General features: G+C 42.4%; 1 protein-coding gene across 7 annotated transcripts in view; it reads right to left on the bottom strand.

The window, feature by feature from the left end:
- ANKFN1 (ankyrin repeat and fibronectin type III domain containing 1) overlaps positions 1-20,508 on the bottom strand; it is a 275,486-nt gene that overhangs the window by 146,057 nt on the left and 108,921 nt on the right. For all 7 annotated transcript variants that reach the window (XM_039501569.1, XM_039501570.1, XM_039501567.1 and 4 more), the window contains one exon: positions 14,850-14,904. The gene's annotated coding sequence lies outside the window, so the exon portion shown is untranslated. The remainder of the gene's footprint in view (positions 1-14,849; positions 14,905-20,508) is intronic.

Below are 20,508 nucleotides of genomic sequence, written 5' to 3'. Positions count from 1 at the left end.
GTTATTCCGGAATAGATATGGTGGTCAATTTCCCCATATACACAAGCCAGTCAATTTCCCTGTTTAGACAAGCTATGCTGATCTATTTCCTTGTGTAGATAAGCCCTAGCAGTTACATTAATAAGGGGTTTTCTGTTTAACCAAAAACAAATTTATAACCAAAAACGGTACAGACAATACTAGCCCACCCCTTCACACTAGGATAATTTATTGTAAAAAGACAACATGCTATCAAAGTACCTCTTAAGACAGCAGACCGATCTCTTGCTTTCAGCTTCATTTCTCAGTTGTCTCATTCCAATCATTCATAATACAAGACATTTATACCATAGGTGGTAACCCTGATGGCATAAGTTAATGCAGACTAAAAACTGACTGGATTTTTTTCTTTTCATAGAAGCCTTGAATAGCACAATTATGGAAGACTGCAACATTTTGATAAGTCTGACATCTATGTAATCTGTGTAGAGAAACACGCGGTTGCTATATCAGGAATACATTTGCATGGGGAAAAGAGACAATACCATATTTCTACAATCTCTTTTTTCCAGAAGGCTTCAAAGTGTTCTGCCAGCTGTTTGGGTGACAGCCTCACCCCACTCTGGGTGGGGAAAAGGCCAGAGCGAAGTAAAGGGGATCTATAAATTCCATTTCCACTGGGGTGAGGATTTCCCCAGTGCAGGCACTGTGGAAGATGGCTGTAAAGCTGCCCTCCGAGGACCCCTCCTCACAAGGAAGGTGGGTCTGGGAAAGGTGCGTCAGGGGCAGGGTTGTACCAGGCAGCACTGGGAAGCTTCCAAGCAGTGCTGCTCCCTGTAGGGGAGCCTAGGCAGGCAGCAATAATTTAGACAGTCCTTCTATTGGAAGTGAATTAAGTTAAAGCAAACTAAGGCCACTTTATTTTTGAATGAGAGCTCCTATGCAGGGGATTAATATGCTTTTACGAATACGCTTTAAATTCACTCCTTTGGTTAATTAGGCTTAACTTCCCAGGTAGCCAACTCCTAAGCAATACCTGCATAAAGCAACAATGTGTGTATCTTAATAAATCTGTGTTCGTTTTCAGACTACTCATCATTAGAACTTGGGGTGCAAATGGTGGGCATCAAGACTATGCCTCCTAAATACGCACAATAGATGCTTTGGTAGTTAGAAAGGGTACAAAAAAAATCAGCTTCTATTAACTCAAAGCCAGTATTTGTGCATTTTAACTATGGCTTAGATTTGACCCCTTCAATTGTTTCTGCATTCATCTGGAGTTCAGAAGGAAAAAAAGTAGAGGAGAGACATTAACTTTTCTATACATACTGCACTGCATGTTTAATCAACTAGAACAAGGCTAAATAGAAAGGACTTACATCTGAGGTTGCAAAACACGCTCCTGCAGTGCTGCATTCTTTTTCTGATGGATGTCTGAAAGCATTGGTTATAACAGATGCGTTAAATTATCCAGAGACAGAAAAATGGCACTTTGCCTCAGATAACCTGGGCAATCAATACAAACGGTGTTTTTGCTCCAGCTCCAGCTAAGAAAGCATTTTCTGATGCACCTTTTTGAAAGGGCAAGCAGCCATAGGAGCTATGCTTTACACAGCAGGTATATTTATACAGAGTGACTTACTGCCCTGACAACTCAAGAGACAATTCTGTAGCACGAAATCCAAACGTCTAGGAGTGCTATTGTGGTAGTATAGACAGACCAGTCTCAGATACCGGGAAATCAGTTTAATAAAAAAAATACAGGGGAAATCGCTGCCCTTTGCAGAACCTGGGAAAAGGTGGTGCTTTTTTCCCCCACAATGCAAGCAACGAGGCAGCATACCGCCTCGAAGCACAAAAATGTTCCTGATGCACAACCAAGTCTTTTCAAGGTCATATTGGATGTCAAAAGCAGAGCTTGGAACTGAGTCTCCTGCATCCCAGTCCAGTTCCTTAGCCACCGGGACATCCTTCCTTTCTTATTGTTGGTACGTAGGGCTGGTTGAAATTTGGAATTTCTGTTTGCTAACTGGAACAAAACCCAAAGTTTCCATTTCTGAATCAGAATGAAAAAATGAAAACAAGTATCTTCAAAACTCCCACTTAACTATTTTTTAAAAAAGTCGTTTATGAAGAATTTGTTTTCATGGGAACTTTAGTCAAAATCAATATGATTTTTTGGGGGAAAATTAGTTCAGTTGAAGTGGCATTTTTCCAGTGGAAAACTATTATGACAAAAATTTTCTGACCTGATCTATTGGTAAGTTTCACACATCCAGCCTGGAGGCTAAGAGCTGACTGTGGTTGCAGTCTTTCTGGGGGAGGATTCATACAGTTTTTCACTAAAAGGACCCCAGCAGCATAATTTTGGGGTCTGTTGACCTTTCAGATATCCCTTTACAGAGATGGTTGGTTTGTACAAAAGGAGAATGTGTCACGGGTTAGAACCAGACTAAGGGGGCCAGGAACCAGAGCCAGGGGTCGGAGCTGAAGTCAGGAGCCAGGCCCAGGGGTCAGAGCCGGAGTCATCTAAATACTCATCAACCACCTGTTTCCCAATCTAATGCAGAAAGATACGTTTAATTGGCATTGCCATGTTCTGGACCCTGAATACTGGAAATAGAAAGAAGTAAAATGTTGTGCTTTTTCAGCATCGTCCCTGGGAACAATCACTGCAGATTTACACAGCTATGAAGAAATGACTTCCTCTGTGAAAGATGGGTAAATGCATTTATCTTTAGAATTCCATAATTAGGAATACTTGAAAAGCAATAGGGTTCTTTAAGTCTGCGGTGCCTGGAACATTGCTCCCCGCATGGTTTATTAAGGCAGCAAAAGCTTTTCTTCTGCTGAGAAAAGAAAGAGTTGGGTGGCATCTTGGGGAAAAAAATCTTTAATTGGGAGGAGCATTCCTCCAAGAAATGTTGGAACACAAACATGTTTGTGGATTTATTTTATTGGGGTAGGGGGAAGGGGTAAACTGCAGCAAAATTATGGTCCTGCAGTGTCTTTCAAATCTATGTTGCTAGGAAACAAACTTAGAATGTTGACTTGTCACCTCCATAGAGAAAGATCTAATAGAGTTTCAGAAAGAGTGTGTTCCTTCAGCCATGAAAGAACAAAGAAAGCTGCCTGTCTGTCTGCAATGTCAGGTTTTCAGCCATAAAAAAGGTTTCCATGATTTCCCTGAAAGCTAAGCTATTTATGGCTGCCATATTATTGATAACTGTAAAGGCTCTGAGAAGCTTTCTTAGCGAGAGCTGTGGCGCATCATGACAGCTGCTAGTCACTTGGGCTTAGGCTGTACCTGTGCCCAAGCAATGCAATAAGCCCCCCAAATCCACCACTCTGCTCAGTGAAGAGCCTATCCAGATTCTGGGTTTGGTGCAGAATACAGAGTGCAGTGCTGCTCTGCATAGATTGTCACTGCATGGAGAGGGAGCAAGGGAGGGAACAGAGATAGACAGAGAGTGGGGGGAACCTTGGCTCAATCCCCAAGTCCCCCACACCACCTCATTCATCAGCAGAAGAATGGGATGCTGTATACTTTGAGGAGCTGCAGTAATTTACTTACTTCCACCTAGGAGCAGGACAAGAGATTATAAACCCTTTGAGGGAAGGGACAGTATATTTGGTTTGCGTTTGTACAATGCCTAGCGGAATGAAGATTTCATCCCTGACAGGACCCCTTAGGTGCTACTGCAAAGCAAATAAATTATAATTATGAATAATAATTGTGCCCGAGGGGGGATACCTCAGAGGTACATTCAGATTCAGTGACACCAAAATATTTCACAAATTCAACCCAGACCTGAGGAAGAGCTCTGTATAAGCTCAAAAGCTTGTATCTCTCACCAACAGAAGTTGGCCCAATAAAAGATATTACCTCACCCACCTTGTCTCACAAATTAATGTCAGTTCTGCTGAATTGTTCATTTGGGGGGCAGAGTAGGAGGGAAAAATGTCAAAAAAAAAAAGGACAGAAAAATATCAAAAAAAATTGACATATTTTTTAAAAGTTTTGATTTTTCAGTTTGAAATGACATTCACTTCAACATTTCCTTTAATCTTATTTTAAATCCAAAAATGTTGAAAAATGGTTGAAATCAAAACAAGATATTTCACTTTTGTTGAAACCATTTTTTGTTTTTGGTCTGATGCAAAATGATTTTTTCAACTTTTCAAAATGGTCAGTTTACTAAAAAAAACATTATTCTCCCAGCTCTGCTCCGGGCTGTGTCTAAAGACACAATGTGGCCTTTTAAGTGTATGCTCTTAAATAAGCAAAGACATTAAACATGTACAAGTGGGATGGGAGCAAAGGAAAAAATCAAAGGTTACAAATATCACGTAGAACAAAACAATCACTAAAGGTGAAATTGTTTTCAGCTCATTTTCCCTCACTCTTAAAAGATACAGGGGACTCAGTGTCACAGCTAGCATCAAATGCAATCCCCTTGACTGTGTGAGAAAATCTGCAAAAGGAGATTCCCCTTAATGATAGGGCACATGCAGTTCTTTGGAGAAATGCCAGCTGTCATTTATGCAAATACTAGATCTCTGAAAGAGTATTCCCTTCAGGGTTGTCTACATGGTGAGTTAGTGGCAAGCCAGGATATGAATCTACAGCTCACCAGCTTGAACTGCATTAATGTCCCACGTGGGAGGTCCTGAAGTGCGCACTCTGTGACGTTCGCTGTGCTGTAGCAGTGGTCACATGGACATTAGTGAACCACAAGCCGGTGAGCTGTAGATTCACTTCCTGGATTGTCATGCACTAACTCGCCGTGTAGAATAGCTCTGTTGCATGGATTTCCCTAGGGACACAATCGCTGAATGTAAAAGACCTCAGGAAATATCTGATCTGATCTTCCCACCATCACATGCTAATATTGAGTTTTTGAAGTCATATTCATCACCTCGAGTCATGAAGACATTTTCTCTCTGTGGTATATTATTACAGAATTAAATATACTACAAGGGAGAGTTCAGGATTAGCTAGTGTCAGACAGGACACCGGACTACATAAACCAAATAGTTTGTTCTAGTATAGCAATATGAAGAGGCCAGTAGATCTACTTCTGCATCTCATCTCTGATAGCAGAAAAAGCTGGATACTTCAAAAGCAAACAACACAGACACTCCCCCTGGGTTTGGCTCTGAACTAGAACCATAAATCACAGAGGCAAGTTGAAATTCGGCAGTTTGAAACTGGCACTCCCTGAAACTCAAAGGAGTTCAGATTCAGAAGCCATCTTTTATCTAGTTGCCAGACGGCTTATTTGCTTGAAATATCTTCAGAGGACCTCTCCAAAGATTGATGATCTTCAGCGGCTCTCCTGAAGAACTGTACCTCCAGGATAGTCATTGATAGCATTGTCACTAGACTAACATTTTGGTAGGGTTCTCAGCTTCCAACGCCATGGTTAATTGTAAGGAATGGAATATGTATAAATAATATAGGTTCAGGAAAACAATCTCAAAAATGCATCTCCCACAAAAGGCTGGCAAAAGAGACAATTCAGATCTGATTCAATTCAGATCTGAAGGGGCCTTATGTGCGCCACCATTTGTAACTGGTGAAAGAATCCTATGGGATTGAATCAATGCAATCAGCATCCATCAGCAAAGACACTCCATGAAAATAATGCAACAGAATGAGGAAACCGGCCATGAAAAATATAGAGATAGCCATCCAATTTGGAAGGAAAAAAATTCCAACATTCATGGTAGATGGAGTATAAATGCATTGTCAAACATCTATTGCTCAATATATAAAAACACTATTTTAGCTCATTGTCAATTCACTATTCATTCAAGCGCTGGATGTTTTGGACTAATGGGCTACAAACAGCCGTGAAAAGAACAGAGATGGGAAAATCTGCAAGCAGATGATCTGTAAATAAATATTTGCGTCAACCTTCATAAATATTTTGAAGAGCCAAATACTCCCAATTAGCTTCTTTTAATTGGTTCACACAGAGAATCTTGACAATTGAACTCCACCAGTTAACGAGCTTCTGTACATGGGTAGACATCTTTCCCCTTGTGTGTAGTTTTATATAATATCACAAAGCTGCGAGTGTTTTTTTTACAATGTGTTGGTGGGAAGCCAAGGGATTTATGCTATATAGCAGAATGTAAAGGAACAGATGTCCTTGCTTAGATATGCCAGTGCACTGCACAGATTTCCAAGCTCTGCCACTGATTGCTAGCAACTCCTGTCTGCCTGTTGATAATTTTTGTTAGCAGATTGTTGTTCGGACAGGACTCTTAACTTTACTTAAAGCCAGGGATGCTGCTTCTTCAGCAGAAGCAACGGGATAGTCCTCTTTGCTCTCCCCCTAACTCAAGCTTCATGTAATTTGGGCAGTACACACCCTTTTCTCAACCAATCAGTATTAATGCAGCCTTTTGATGGGTTTCCCTTACTTAATATAAGTGCAAATCATGCATCAAAAGCCCCTAGATCTAGACTTGTGCTCTGAAGCTAAATGAGTCAGAAGCTTGATTTGTCACATAGAGAATGTAATAACTAAGTACTAGGTTGGATGTCTAAACTGAATTTAATGGAATTTAAGAATATTATTTTTAATGATAGGCAGAGAGTCCGGTTTAGCAGACTCTTTCCCCACCACACTTCACTTCTGTCCCCTAGGAAGCCCACTTCCATCTTGCCTCCTGACCCCTCTCTCCAACATGCCTCCTTTCCACCCTCTTTCCACTTTATGCCAGGAGGCACATCTCCATGAGAAAAAGCAGTGATGCCATATGGGAGAACTGCTTCTGCCAGCTTTACACTGGCTGGAGATTCCTAGTACAGAGGGAAAATTCTCCAAGTGCTTTCTCTAGCCAACGTACATTCATTTAACAAGCTCACAAAGTGAACTGAAGCAGACCAGAGAATCTGGTCCTTTATCTTTTGTACTGAAGCATTGTCATAAACAGATAGTTAAGAGTTAATGCCTCTTTTACCTGTAAAGGGTTAAGAAGTTCACCTAGCCTAGCTGACACCTGACCAGAGGAACCAATGCGGGGACAGGATGTTTCAAAAGGAAGGAGGGAAGTTCCCTTTGTCTTAGTCAATTTAAGTTTGTGCCGGAGAGAAAAGATCCAGGAATCAGCCTCTTAGTGAAGAAATTCTCACTGGTTCATAATTCCCAGGATCACTTTCTTAAAGATAAATCCCACATTTGCTATCCTCCAGATTTCCATTATAGAGGCTGATTTTAATGAGATTGCATACTTTTATTAGTCACTTTATTTTTTGTCAGCCACTTTATTTTTAAACTCCCTTTGAACTCACAGATGAATATAATCTATTATATATATGTCCTCATAACACACTATTCACAGTAGAGTCTGAGCTCCTTCCAGTAATGCATTGAGCAATGTGATTGACATCTATCATATTTGTTCTCTCATCCTCTCCCCACGGGGAATAGCGTGTGCAGTGAAATGTTTTGGTTTAGGAATTTTTAAAAATATAATTTTACACAGAGACACGTTTTTATTACAGAAGGTAAGATCAAAAAATTGCACCTTACACTTGGAGCAGAAGGTCCTGGGGACTCACTGCTCTTAAACATATCAGTTTGTTCCAGCACCTCCTCATTTGATCTCTCAACCACAAGTGTTCAGGATTTGGCTTTTATGTCTCATCCTAATATAATAGCACAGAGCAATCACTACCATGCTAAGGAATTAGGTTGGTTCACAGTTGGAAGGAAGATGGCCATGTAGTGAATCACCACCATGGTTTTCTGGACAACCCTTTATTTACTTTGGAGTTCTTCCATCCAAATAATAATTTAACTCAACCATGTTTAATTTGTGAGATCTTTTGATATACCCCAAGGCGGTACAGCTGTATGATAATATGAAAAAAAACCAACAATATTCTGAGGTGAGCTAAAGTGGCAAAATTAATTCCTGATCCAACTCCATTGAAGTCAATAGAGGTTCATGTAAGATCAAATTCCTCCATGATGTTTCAGTGCTTTTCCTGGGAATCCTTTCCTGAGTACACTAAACACAAGTAAACAGCCTTCTGAAAATTCACTATCACTGTTAGTGCTATTAAAAAGGCACAGCAGATCAGCTTGCATGGATGACTTTTCCTAACAACACTAATAAGAACATGCTAGCACAGAGGACTGAATGTGAGCTTGGAACATCAGACAGTGAATGGGAATTTTCATCAGAAGACACAAGCATCTGTTCTGATTAAGCACCCTCTGTCTCTCCTCATTGATGATTATCTTATGCCTTGGTGTCACAGAATGTTAACAGTTAGGGTGACCAGATAGCAAGTATGAAAAATCGGGACAGAGTGTGGGGGGTAATAGGCATCTATATAAGAAAAATCCCCAAATATCAGAACTGTCCCTATAAAATCGGGACATCTGGTCACCCTATTAACAGTCAACAGAAAAACATTAACTAGTTACATTTTATGCTGGCTCTTTTTCCATGGGTGACCCCACTAGCAAAACCTGGTAAATACAGCTATTTCTGGCAAATATAATTATTTATAGCTAGTTCTGCCTAGTCAAGTATTTGGAACTTACATTGTGGATTTGACAAATTAGCAGCTACTGTGTGGTTTGGAAAATCTCCCAATATTTGCAGTAGGGTGATGGCCAGGAGGACAGCGTCCACACTGGGATATTTCAGATGTCAGAACAGCTATGTAAGCACTAAAAGCAACAGGCCTGGCTTGGTTTTGGTCTTTGTTCAAATCAGGAAGGAGATATAAGCATATTTTACTGTAGAAACCTGTGTGGCTTACAAAAATGTCATTTAATACAATCCTAGAAGCCTGGGGTAGAGCTGAAGGGAGTCATCAGGGATATATTTCTGCTAACACCGTGTGATATGATGCATTCCAAAGACCAATATTTGCTCTCCTGAATGATATGGTTACACTGTGCTCTTATCCTGCAGCCTCTATCGCCTAAAGATTTTTGCCACAAAATGGGAGAAAACATGGGTAGAAAGCTGTATGCTATAGGCCTCATTTGAGGTCTTCATTGCCAAAGAAAGATGCATTTTTACCTTTCTTTGGCAATGACGACCTCAAATAGCTAACGAGTGTTTGCTATGTCACTGTGAAATCCTTGTGATTACCAGGCTGTGTAGTTTTTACCATGATGTAGGTAGTCCAGGTGAACTAAGGGTGGAGGGTTTAGTGTTGACCCTGCCTAGCTACACCACAGTAAGCATTGTCAGCATCTTCTCTCCACTAGGGTTTCACAACAAGATAGAATCATAGAATTCAAGATCAGAAGGGACCATTATGATCATCTAGTCTGACCTCCTGCAAGATGCAGGCCACATATATAACTATTGCATGTGACTTACCTCGCTGTTGCCGCCCCCCTCCTTTTTTGGCACTAAGACAGCCTCCAAAGGGACTGATTGTCTACACTCCCATTAACCTACCTTGGAGTTGTGGATTTTCAGCACCTCTGAAGATCAGATCCTACAGGAGCAGGCTATGGCTTTGCCTGCTTTGTTGACAAAAAGGTTGGACTCAGTCAAGCTGTCAATGATCATAATTATTTGTCTCCCTTCAGTGGCCTTGGAAGCAAATCAGGTGTAACTTCAGTGAAGTCAGCTGAATGCTGAGGGGGCAAAGCTCTGTGGGATTAAAATGAAGCCCAGTTTGTCCATTTATTTGCCTAATCTTCCCTCTTTGCCATTATTTTGACATCCAGGAGCAAGTTTTGATCATTTTGCCAATAGCAGAAAAATAGGCTGATAGAAAGACAAAAGACTAAACCATGTGGAAACCACCCCTCCCTCCACAGTTTCTCCCCCTGTAACTCTCAACAAAATTTCTTTTTTACCAGGATAAACTTTATTTTTTGTAGACTCAATAGTTGACTGTGCCTTCACTTTATCTTGGCTTGGATATACACATAGTGCAAGCTATTAAAATGTTTTAAAGAAAAAACGAATTAATCTTTTGTGATACAGTAAGTGGCCCGAGCCCTTTTAAAGCTATTTCTGCTCTTCCCCATGTTTCATCAAGATGTACTGCAGGAATTCATCTGCGCAGATCAGTGTTTGGCTGTGGAATAAAAGTGACACTCCTTTAGGCACTCAAAGAATTCATGCAAAGCATATTGCAAAGGAAATAGTGTTCACTTTCCAACTTAAAATTAGTATTTTTAGTTCAGTCACTGGTACAGAAATTGTACACCTAGTTTGCTGGGGAATGAAACACAGAAGGCATCTGAGTTAATAAAATATCCAGCAAATTCTACTGTTTAGATGCAGCAATGCTGTCCCGGCAGTATAGAAAATCCACTCCTGAGAAAACTGGAAATAAAGACTACGGGGCGGTGGGGGGAGGAAAGGAGAGTATGAAATATTGCTAATGCAGTGTTCAAGCCCTCACCACAGAGATAATACTAATGGTAGAGACCCATGAACCTCTTGAAAAAGATGGTCTTGGCTGTGGGACTCTAGGAGATCAGGTTGGTTTCCTGGCTACACCACTGATTTCTTGAGTGGACTTGGTCAAATCACTGGAGGCTTGATAAAAGCACATTGAAATCAAAAAGTCTTTCCATTGACTTCAATAGGCTTTGTGTCAGGCCCTAAGGTCCCAGGCCTACAAATACATATGCATTTGCTTAACTTTAAGTATGCAAGCAGCCCACTAAGGTCTATTTTTCAGTAAGTTAAGCCATTGAAGTCCAGGGGACTACTTTAGTACTCACAGGTGCCGACTTTCCAAAGCGGTGGGGGGTGATTGACCCCTGGCTCCATCCCAGGCCCTGCCCCCACTCCATTGCTTCCCTCACAGCCGCACCGCATCTCTTCCCACCGCCCCCAGTTCTTCCCCCTCCCCCCGAACACACTACATCTCACTCCTCCCTCTCCCTCCCAACCTCCTGCATGCCTCAAAACAGCTGTTCACGGTGGGCTGTAGGCTGTGGGAAGGAGAGGGGAGGCTCTGATTCGCGGAGCATGCTGACAGGTGGGAGGTGCTCAGCACCCACCATTTTTTCCCAGCCCGGAAGCACCCACAGAGTCAGCGCCTATGTTAGTACTGATGTACTAAACAGAAATTTCCATGAAATCACCAAAATGAAAGCTTCAAATGTGTTCTGCTTAGAAAAGAGATGACTAGAATCATGAATGGTGTGGGGAAAGTGAATAGAGAAGTGTTATTTACTCCTTCACATAACACAAGAACCAAGGGTCACTCAGGAAAATTACAGGCAAACTTAAGGAAGTACTTCTTCACCCAATGCACGGTCAGACTGTGGAACTTGTTGCCAGGAGTGTTGTGAAGGCCAACGGTATAACTGGGGTCAAAAAAGAATTAGATAAGTTAATGAAGGATAGGTCCATCAATGGCTATTAGCCAAGATGGTCAGGGACACAACCCCATGCTCTGGGTGTCCCTAAACCGCTGACTGCCAGAAGCTGGGACTGGATAACGGGGGATGGATCACTCCATAATTGCCTTGTTTTGTTCGTTCCCTGTGAAACATCAGGCATTGGCTACTGTCAGAAAACAGAGTACTGGGCTAGATGGACCATTGGTCTGACCTAGTATGGCTGTTCCTATGTTCTCATGAACATATTCAAAGACGTATAATAAAAAATTGCACTTTTAGGATGCAGACTCTGCTACCCCAGGAATGCATATGAATTCTTGTTTTTAGCTAAGTATCCAGCAGTTGCAGTATGATAGAAGACTTAGTCAAAAATGGATTTTTGGAGGTATAGCCCTAAAGATACCAAAAAGGAATCCTCTCCAAACCTATACACTCAGTAGGTCACTGATATAATGAAGTCATATGCAGCTGCTACTCCTTACTCTAAGTTGTAAAGTATTAGATTATTTACTTCTTAGAGACACAACAAGAATAAAACCCAGAAACAACCTATCAAATGTCTTATTAGGAGCATAGAAATTGCTAGACTGGATCAGACCCAAGATCTGTTTTGTCTGGTATCCTGTCTCTGACAGTGGCTTCAGAGAAAGTTGTCAGAACACCACAGCAGGCATATGTGGGATAACTTGCTCCCCAGATCATCCTTATCTCTAATAGTTAGAGGTTGGCTCAAACCCAGAAGCACAAGGTTTAATGTCACTTCCAAAATGTGTTGGCATCAGGGCCGGCTCCAGACCCCAGCGCGCCAAGCGCGCGCTTGGGGCGGCATTTTGCCGGCAGGGCGGCAGGCGGCTCCAGCGGACCTTCCGCAGTCATGCCTGCGGGAGGTCCACTGGAGCCGCAGGACCAGCGGACCTCTCGCAGGCATGACTGCGGAAGGTCCGCCGGAGCCGCCTGCCGCCCTCCCAGCGCACCTTCCTCAGGCACATCTGCAAGAGGTCCCCCGGAGCCCGCGGGACTGGCAGCGCACCCCCTGCAGCATGCCGCCGTGCTTGGGGCGGCCAAATTCCTAGAGCCGCCCCTGGTTGGCATTAATCATGGATGCCTTGACATCCAGCTCATTATTCACCCACAGGCACCATAAACAGAATCAATGGTGACTACTGGGTTATGATAGTACATCTGGAAGTAATAATGACATGAAGCTCTACTTCCGGGAAGGACATCAGAATAGGAGACAGTTGAGAGGGTCTTCTTTGTGGCTGGTATGTTTGATGATGACTACATTCAAAATTGTGGCATATGGAGGTTTGGTAGGATTCATAGATTCTAAGGCCAGAATGGACCACCATTGGGCATCTAGTCTGACCTTCTGTGTAGCATAGGCCATAGAACTTCCCCCAAATAATGACTGTTTGAAACATAGCAGATCTTTTTAAAAAAGAATCTAAATTTGATGCAAAGGTACAGCAACTTTTACTCTTCACACTCCATGAATACAAGGTGATGTGAACCCACAGCCACCAGCATTAGCGGCAGGCTCCACGCTCCATGCCACCAGGAATCTATAAACGTTGCACCATAGCTGACCTACCAGTTAGTTTCACACACCAGTCAAAGCAGTACATATATTCACAAACAGCACCCTAATATCTTCAGTGATAAAGGTAACCCAAACACAGTGACCCAAGCAATATTCAATAACTGCTCTTCTCGGGGTCCTCTACTAGTACAGGGGAAAGAAACTTCAATGCATTTAAAAGAATCAGAAATTAATAAAGTTCATGCAGCTTTTCATTTGTTTCTTGTGTACTCCTAATGTGTGACTGATACATAGCACTACCTTGTTCCATTGTACATGTCTAAATGAATTCTTATTTTCCCCACCAATGTTCTTATGTTATGAGTATCACGAAACATGAATTCTTGAAACTGAAGAGACAACTTGATATCAAGGGTATTTCAAAATGGAAATTCCAGTCCAATGTCAAATAGCTCAAGCTAAGGAATCAGGTAATCATCAAACACTTCGAAATGCTCATGAGAAAGAGAGAGAAAAGAGGTAAAGGACTTAACAATAAGACGACTATTTTCTTTCCTGTTGAATGCGAACCCTCAGATGCCATAGGAAAAAGTCCACCTTACAGAGCTGCAAAAGCTACTTTTCTCTGTTTTTAAACAAGCATAAATTGGATAGTGCTACAATGTTTCCTTAGCCTAATCGCTTGAAAGTTAAGAGTGCAATTTTAAAGGTTTTGGCCAAGAGTCTGGCTCTCAGAAAACATGTTAAACATTCATACCATTCATGGTTTTCTAGCTGATAACACTCAGGCAGGCATCTCTGGAGGAATTTTACACGCTGTGCAGAACTTGGTGGTTTCAATTATAGCTGGACACCATCCAAAGCCTTGAATCCAAACACACTCAGACTCTGGGGAGTTTGGCTCAGTAGCCATATTTCACCGCTCAGCTTCACTTTTACTTTTCATGAGTTATCATCAAGTACAAATTCCAGAAATTCAATGTGAAAATCAGATGAAATAGGGAATAGAACTAATCTAGGGAATAGATCCCAGGTCTCCTGACTCCCAGTAAGTAAGTGAAAGTTTATAAAATGTCACAATAACCTATAACAACAAATGTTGATGGAAAAAGGTACAAAAAGGAGACAGAAAGTCTGAATTAGTCCAAACAAAAGGCCGACTGACATAACTCAAGGACTGTGTTAAGATCATGCCTGGTAAACAAGAGGAGTTGAAGACTGAATATTAATAAACCAAAATTGGCATGTCAGATATTAGGCCTAAGTGGTGAACAAAATAATGAGGGGATGGGCTATTCCACCCATCACTCCCCCTTTTGGAAAGAAAGACTTTGGTGAGAAAAATTGGCTACTGGAGCAAACTTCACCGCTCCCATTGTCTCCTGGGCCCAAGGCTTTCGTCATCCTGGGTGTGAAAGATGTCCTGACTAGACCAGGCCAGAGAGAGAAGCCAGATAATATCAACATGTCTACTGGCTCCAGCTGAAGCCCACCCACCACCTGGGGTGAAACAGAGTCAGACTTTAACTACAGCAGCAATAACAACAGCTCCAGCCCATCTCAACCTACTTCCCCTTTTCCCCACAAGGACAGCTATTACCATCTTTGATACCATTTAAAAGACTGTCAAACAAGGTTTATCCCCCCAGGGTCTCCCATCTCCCAGTCTCTGGCGCAATGGCTGTTCTACTGTGGATAAAAACTTAAATCATCATTGGGCGAGAAAGAGCGCATTGAAAATCTGGCCCTGAGCTTTTTTTTTTTTTTAAATTTAGCCCCACAGCCTTATTCTGACCTTGCTTACACCAGTGTAATGCAGTGTTAGTGAGATCCAAATCAGGCTCTTAATCTTCTCCCACCATCACCCAAAAAACCCTCACGTACACAGGCAATGCACAGGGAATAAAATGAACTTAGAATGCTCTAGAGGCAACCAGGACTCCTGGGGCTTTCTTGGCTCTGCCACTGACTTGTTTTGTGATCTTGATCGAGGCACCTAGTCTCTCGGTGCTTCCATTCCTCGCTCTGTAAAACAGAAATAGTGATATTCACCTACCACACAGGATGTCATGAGGCTTATTTAATTAGGACCTGATTCTGCAACCCTTATGTGGAGGAATCTGCGCACACGAATTGTCCCAATGAGTTCAATGGGAGTGCGTATGGCTTGTAGTGAGAAAGCATACAGAATCAGGCTCATAATGTTTGTAAAGAACAGGGTGTACAGATTAGCAGAACAAGGACAACCTCAATATAAAATTGTTAGCAAAGAAACATTAAATAAACCTTTTGTGTTAATGGCCATCACCTTAGCTTCCTTTTGTCTCCTTTCCATCCCTCAGTAAACCTTGGCAACACATTGAAACGCTCGCAGACAGGAAACAAAAGCTTTGAACAGGTGTCAGGCAGAGAAACCTCACAGCAGCCTCTTCATGTAGCGACAGTAGAGGGCTAACTACAAGGCCGTGCCTTGGATTTTCTAACTGCAAACACAATAGCAGTTTTGTTGAATATCTGCACTGAAATACAGGACAAAAATGTTTTTCCAAATTAGGCTCATTATAGACTCATAGACTTGTACTTTTATGGTCCCCACCATCACAGCCCCTCAGTCTTTTAATGCCTTTATCTTCTCAACTCCTCTGTGAAGTAGGGCAGTGCTGTTATCCATATATTACAGATGAGGAACTGACGCACAGAGTCGAGGTGACTTGCCCAAGGTTCTACAGGGGTACACATCAACCCATTTCTCCCAGGGCCTAGGGTTCGTGCCCTAATCAGGGGACCATCCTTTCTTTCTTATTTAGCTGACTCCAGTGAGTTGCATAGGCATAATGGAGGGCAGACTTTGGCATTATGGAAGGGATCCACAAAATTAATTAGGTGCCTAAATCCTTGACTTAGTCTATAAGAGGCCACCATAGCTAAACAGCAGAGTAATGGAGGCAAAAGGCCTCATTTAAAATTTGGAAGTCAGATCTTCATAAGGATAATAGGATGGTGCACAATCTCTGGCAGGTTAAGTGTAGAGGTATAAGAAGGCTGGCCAAGAAAGAATTTGAGAAGCAACTTGCTAAAGATGCAAAAATGAACAATACGATTTTTTAAGTACATCAGAAGCAGGAAGCCTGACAAACGGGTAGTGGAGCCACTAAATGATGAAGGTACCAAAGGAGCACTCAAGGAAGAGAAGGCCATTGCATAGAAGCTAAATGATTTCTTTGCATCAGTCTTCACTGCAGAGGATGTGGGGGACATACCCCCATCAAAGCTATCCTCTTTTGGGTAACAGTGAAGTAAGCAGTGAAGAGTGAGCGGTGAAGTGGCAAAGTTTGCCAGTGATAAAAAATTATTCAAGATAGTTCAGTCCAAAACAGACAACAAGGAATTATAGAGGGATCTCATAAAACTGGGTGACTGGGCAACAAAATGGCAGATGAAATTCAACTTTGATAAGTGCAAAATAATATACATTGGGAAAAAAATCCAAAACCATATATAAAATGATGGAATGTAAATTAGCTATTACCACTCAAGAGAGAGATCTTGGAGGGTCTAAGGATAGTACTCTGAAAACTTCATCTCAATGCACAGCAGTGGTCAAAAAGCTAATAGTATTTTAGGAATTATTAGGAAAGAGATAGAAAACAAGACTGAAAATATCATAATGCCACTATATACATCCAGGTGCGCCCACACCTTGAATACTGTGTCCAGTTCTGGTCACCCCATTTCAAAAAGGATATAGTGGAATGGGAAAAGGCTCAGAGAAGGGCAACAAAGATGATCAAGGGTATGGAACAACTTCCAGAAGAGAAGAGACTGGATAGATTAGGGCTGTTCTGCTTAAAAAAGAGGACACTTATGGGGGGGATATGATACAATACAAAAACAATACAAAAACCAGGGGCCACCTGATGAAATTAATGGGCAGCAGGTTGACTACAAACATGAGCAGGTATTTTTCACACAATTAACCTGTGGAACTCATTGCCATGGGATGTTGTGAAGGCCAAAAGTACAAGTGGGTTCAAAAAAGAACTAGATAAGTTCATGGAGGATAGGTCCTTCAATGGCTATTAACCAATATGATCAGGGACAAAATCCCATGCTCAAGGTGACCCAAACCCTCTAAGCTACCAGAAGCTGGGAGGGAAAGACAGGGATGGATCACCCACCTGCCCTGTTCTATACACTCTCCCTGAAGCTCTGGAATGAGACAGGAAAGTGGGCAAGATGGACCATTGGTCTGACCCACTGTGGCAGTTATTGTGTTCTTAAAAGAAGCATTATGGAGACAAAGCAATTTTGATGGCATAAGTTAGACCAATACAAAACCCCTGGGACCACCTCACATTCCTCTTACATCCCAAATCCCACCAGAATCATTGGGAGTTTTGCGCGCACAAAGACAGCAGGATCTATCCTGAGTATTTATTATTTACATGGCACCATTGTGCTTGGCGTTTTAGAATGTGCCTTGTTCTGGGTGAAAAGCCAAGCTAAACTAGCCAAATAAAACTACATTTTATCAACTTGCTACCGAACAAGTACTGGCAGTGTTCAAAGCAATCATTGAGTATTACTCAAAGATGTAGGAGAAAATGGGGTCAACATCCTTAATATAAAATGCTCCCAATAATTCCTTAAGTGTTTTAAGCCCACATTATGCTGACTATATAAATATTTGGTGCATTCTGATGGCCTGTAAAGTAAAGGTTTGCTATAGAAACTCGCAGTACCTTTTATGTTACTATTTATATGTGATGCATTAAGTACATAATTACATCATGATGCACTAAGTGCATAATTGCACCAGGGAATCTGATCATGCAAAAGTACAAACTATAACCATTTCTTAAAAAAAAAATAAAAAATAAAAGTACTGAAAAACAATAGTGGGTGATTCAAACCAATGGAGTCTAGCATTTCATTCCACTATTTGTGGTTTCCCACATAGGATTTTACAACTGAGTTGAACAATGACCAAGTCTTAGCTTGGTTATCCCTGCTTTTATCCTTCCATCTGTGAAATTTTTCCTGCTAAGTGATCTGAATTATGAATTACTTCAGAAGTGAAATGTCACTAGAACTTTCATAAGCAATAGTTAATTTAAATTGTGCTTCTGTCTGTAGATCAGGGGTAGGCAACCTATGGCACACGTGCCGAAGGCGGCACGCGAGCTGATTGTCAGTGGCACTCACACTGCCCGGGTCCTGGCCACCGGTCCGGGGGGCTCTGCATTTTAATTTAATTTTAAATGAAGCTTCTTAAACATTTTAGAAACTTTATTTACTTTACATACAACAATAGTTTAGTTATATATTATAGACTTATAGAAAGAGACCTTCTAAAAACGTTAAAATGTATGACTGGCATGCGAAACCTTAAATTAGAGTGAATAAATGAAGACTCGGCACACCACTTCTGAAAGGTTGCAGACCCCTGCTGTAGATTGTCCATGAACAAATTGTGATTTTATTGAAATTTGTTTATTTGAAATTATTCACCAAATAGTTATTGGTCCATAGCTCATTCAAAAACAGTTCATGGCAGTTACTGATATTCAGAATTGAAGATGTCTGTTTATTGAACACATGGGTCACACAGTATTCTTTTTTTCCCATTCTGATTCGTTTTCTGACCTTTAGAATGAGGCTTCATGATTTTACAGTTGCACATTTTCCTAAACACATCCCTGAGGCACTCTCCCAGACTACCAATATAGGTATTTGTGCTTTCCATCATTTTAGCATTGCCATGCCAATAACCTTCTCCTCCAGGATTTGGGACTATGCCTCTTACCTTTGATATCATATTGGTGTTTGATCTTCTCTCTGGTCCAACAGCTTCTGAGGTTGGATGGTCCCTGTGGGATCTTTCATGAGGACTCAGGAGGTAGCCTTTTGACTCCTCTTCCCTCTGGTGGGTCATAGCCACCCCATGAGCCCTGTGAGCAGCAGTAACAAGGGAACCCACAGAGAAACATCTTCAGCAGAAGGCACCCCTGAAATCAGCAGATGGAGGTGTAGTGAGGCTGCATGCTCTCCTGGCTATTAAATGATATGTTCACCTTCTGAACAGTCCCCTGCCTGGCTCTGCCTGCCATTGCCTGAGATGCTGGGAAAATGGAATACATTGGATGCAATGACACATGTCAGAGCACACAGAAATACATGCAGAAGCATGTATACACAGAACCATGCACGGACACACAGAAATATACAGCTCTAAATATGCACCTATAAAGGCAAGGACGTGAGTCCAGATCTTCCAGGTCTGGGGTTGTAGTTTGGATCCAGTTCGAACAGACACATACACGAGACTAGGCAATGCTTTTAGAGCTCGATTGTGTTACTCGAAATTGGGCCAGCTAGAAAGCTTAGGGAGGACTAATGACCCACCAGAGTTTGGCAGAAAGCAGCACGTTCATTATACTGATAACTAAGCTCAAAAGCAGGGGGGGGGGGGTCCACACTCACACTCACATACTCACGCTCCCAGGAAAAGCACGGCACTGGATGTCAGGATTCTTGAAGGTAAGTGTCCCACAGCACAGCGATGGATGGTGTGATGAAGGTAAGTCTTCCCAAGGCACGATGGAATGCAACGCAGCAAACCACTGGCCAAGCAGTCCGGGCGAAGGGCCTTCACAGGAGGTACAAGCTTGTGAGTGCACTCCTGAGCACATGGCCCCGTCCCCTTTTAAGGACCTGCTCCCCATGGCCTGCGACTAGACATAACTTGGCTGCGTCTGGTTGGTCACACTCCACCTCGGACAGTGTCTATGCAGCGTCCATGCATCGGACGGGTGATTGCTGCCTAATCAGAGTGTCATGGCCTGCGACTAGAGATGACTTGGCTGCGTCTGGTTGGTCACACTCCAACTCAGACAGTGTCCATGCAGTGTCCATGAATTGGGTGTGTGAGCGCTGCATAATTAGAGTCCCAGACCCCTTGTCTACCTGGGGGCTCTTCTGATCTTCCAGCTGTTCAACCAGCCCATTCATCCCACAAGCATTCCAGGAGGGAGGGGTGGGGAAAAGCCACTTCACAGGTATTCAAAGAGGGAGAGGAGAGGGTGGGGTGAGGGTGTAACAGACCTTTTGAGCATACAGGTTATACAGAGGATACAGATCACTGCTGCTCCTACAACAGATTGTGCCAGTCCAGGAATAGCTCCAGATGGCTTTGTGAGTCAGACACCGCTTGGAGGCACAATTACTCCCTGCTTCCTTCTTGCTCTGGGAGGAAAGTTACTGAAGCCCTTGAAAGAGTGTAACTCATTATCCCTCTTGCACTTGGGCAGCTTCTTTGAGCCAGAGCCAAAGCTCCTCCCACTTAGGGTGACCGGATGGCCAGATTTTATAGGGACAGTCCTGATTTTGGGGTCTTTTTCATATATAGGCTCCTATTACCCCCCCACCCCCACCCCCAGCCCTGATTTTTCACACTTGCCGTCTGGTTACCCTACTCCCACTCCCTGTTCACATGGGGCAGAATCTGGAGAACTGGGGCTGTTCTCCACACTAGACCCAGACCCATGCTCTGGGCAGGTCTTACACAGCTACACAGGGAGATTTTACTCCCTTGCTCAAAAATATAAGACAAGACCTCAATTTAGACCA

The sequence above is a fragment of the Mauremys reevesii genome, linkage group 15 (assembly GCF_016161935.1).
Source record: "Mauremys reevesii isolate NIE-2019 linkage group 15, ASM1616193v1, whole genome shotgun sequence".
NCBI classification, from domain to species: Eukaryota; Metazoa; Chordata; order Testudines; family Geoemydidae; genus Mauremys; species Mauremys reevesii.
The sequence above is the reverse complement of the archived record's forward strand: the minus strand, read 5'-3'. Positions and strand labels throughout refer to the sequence as shown.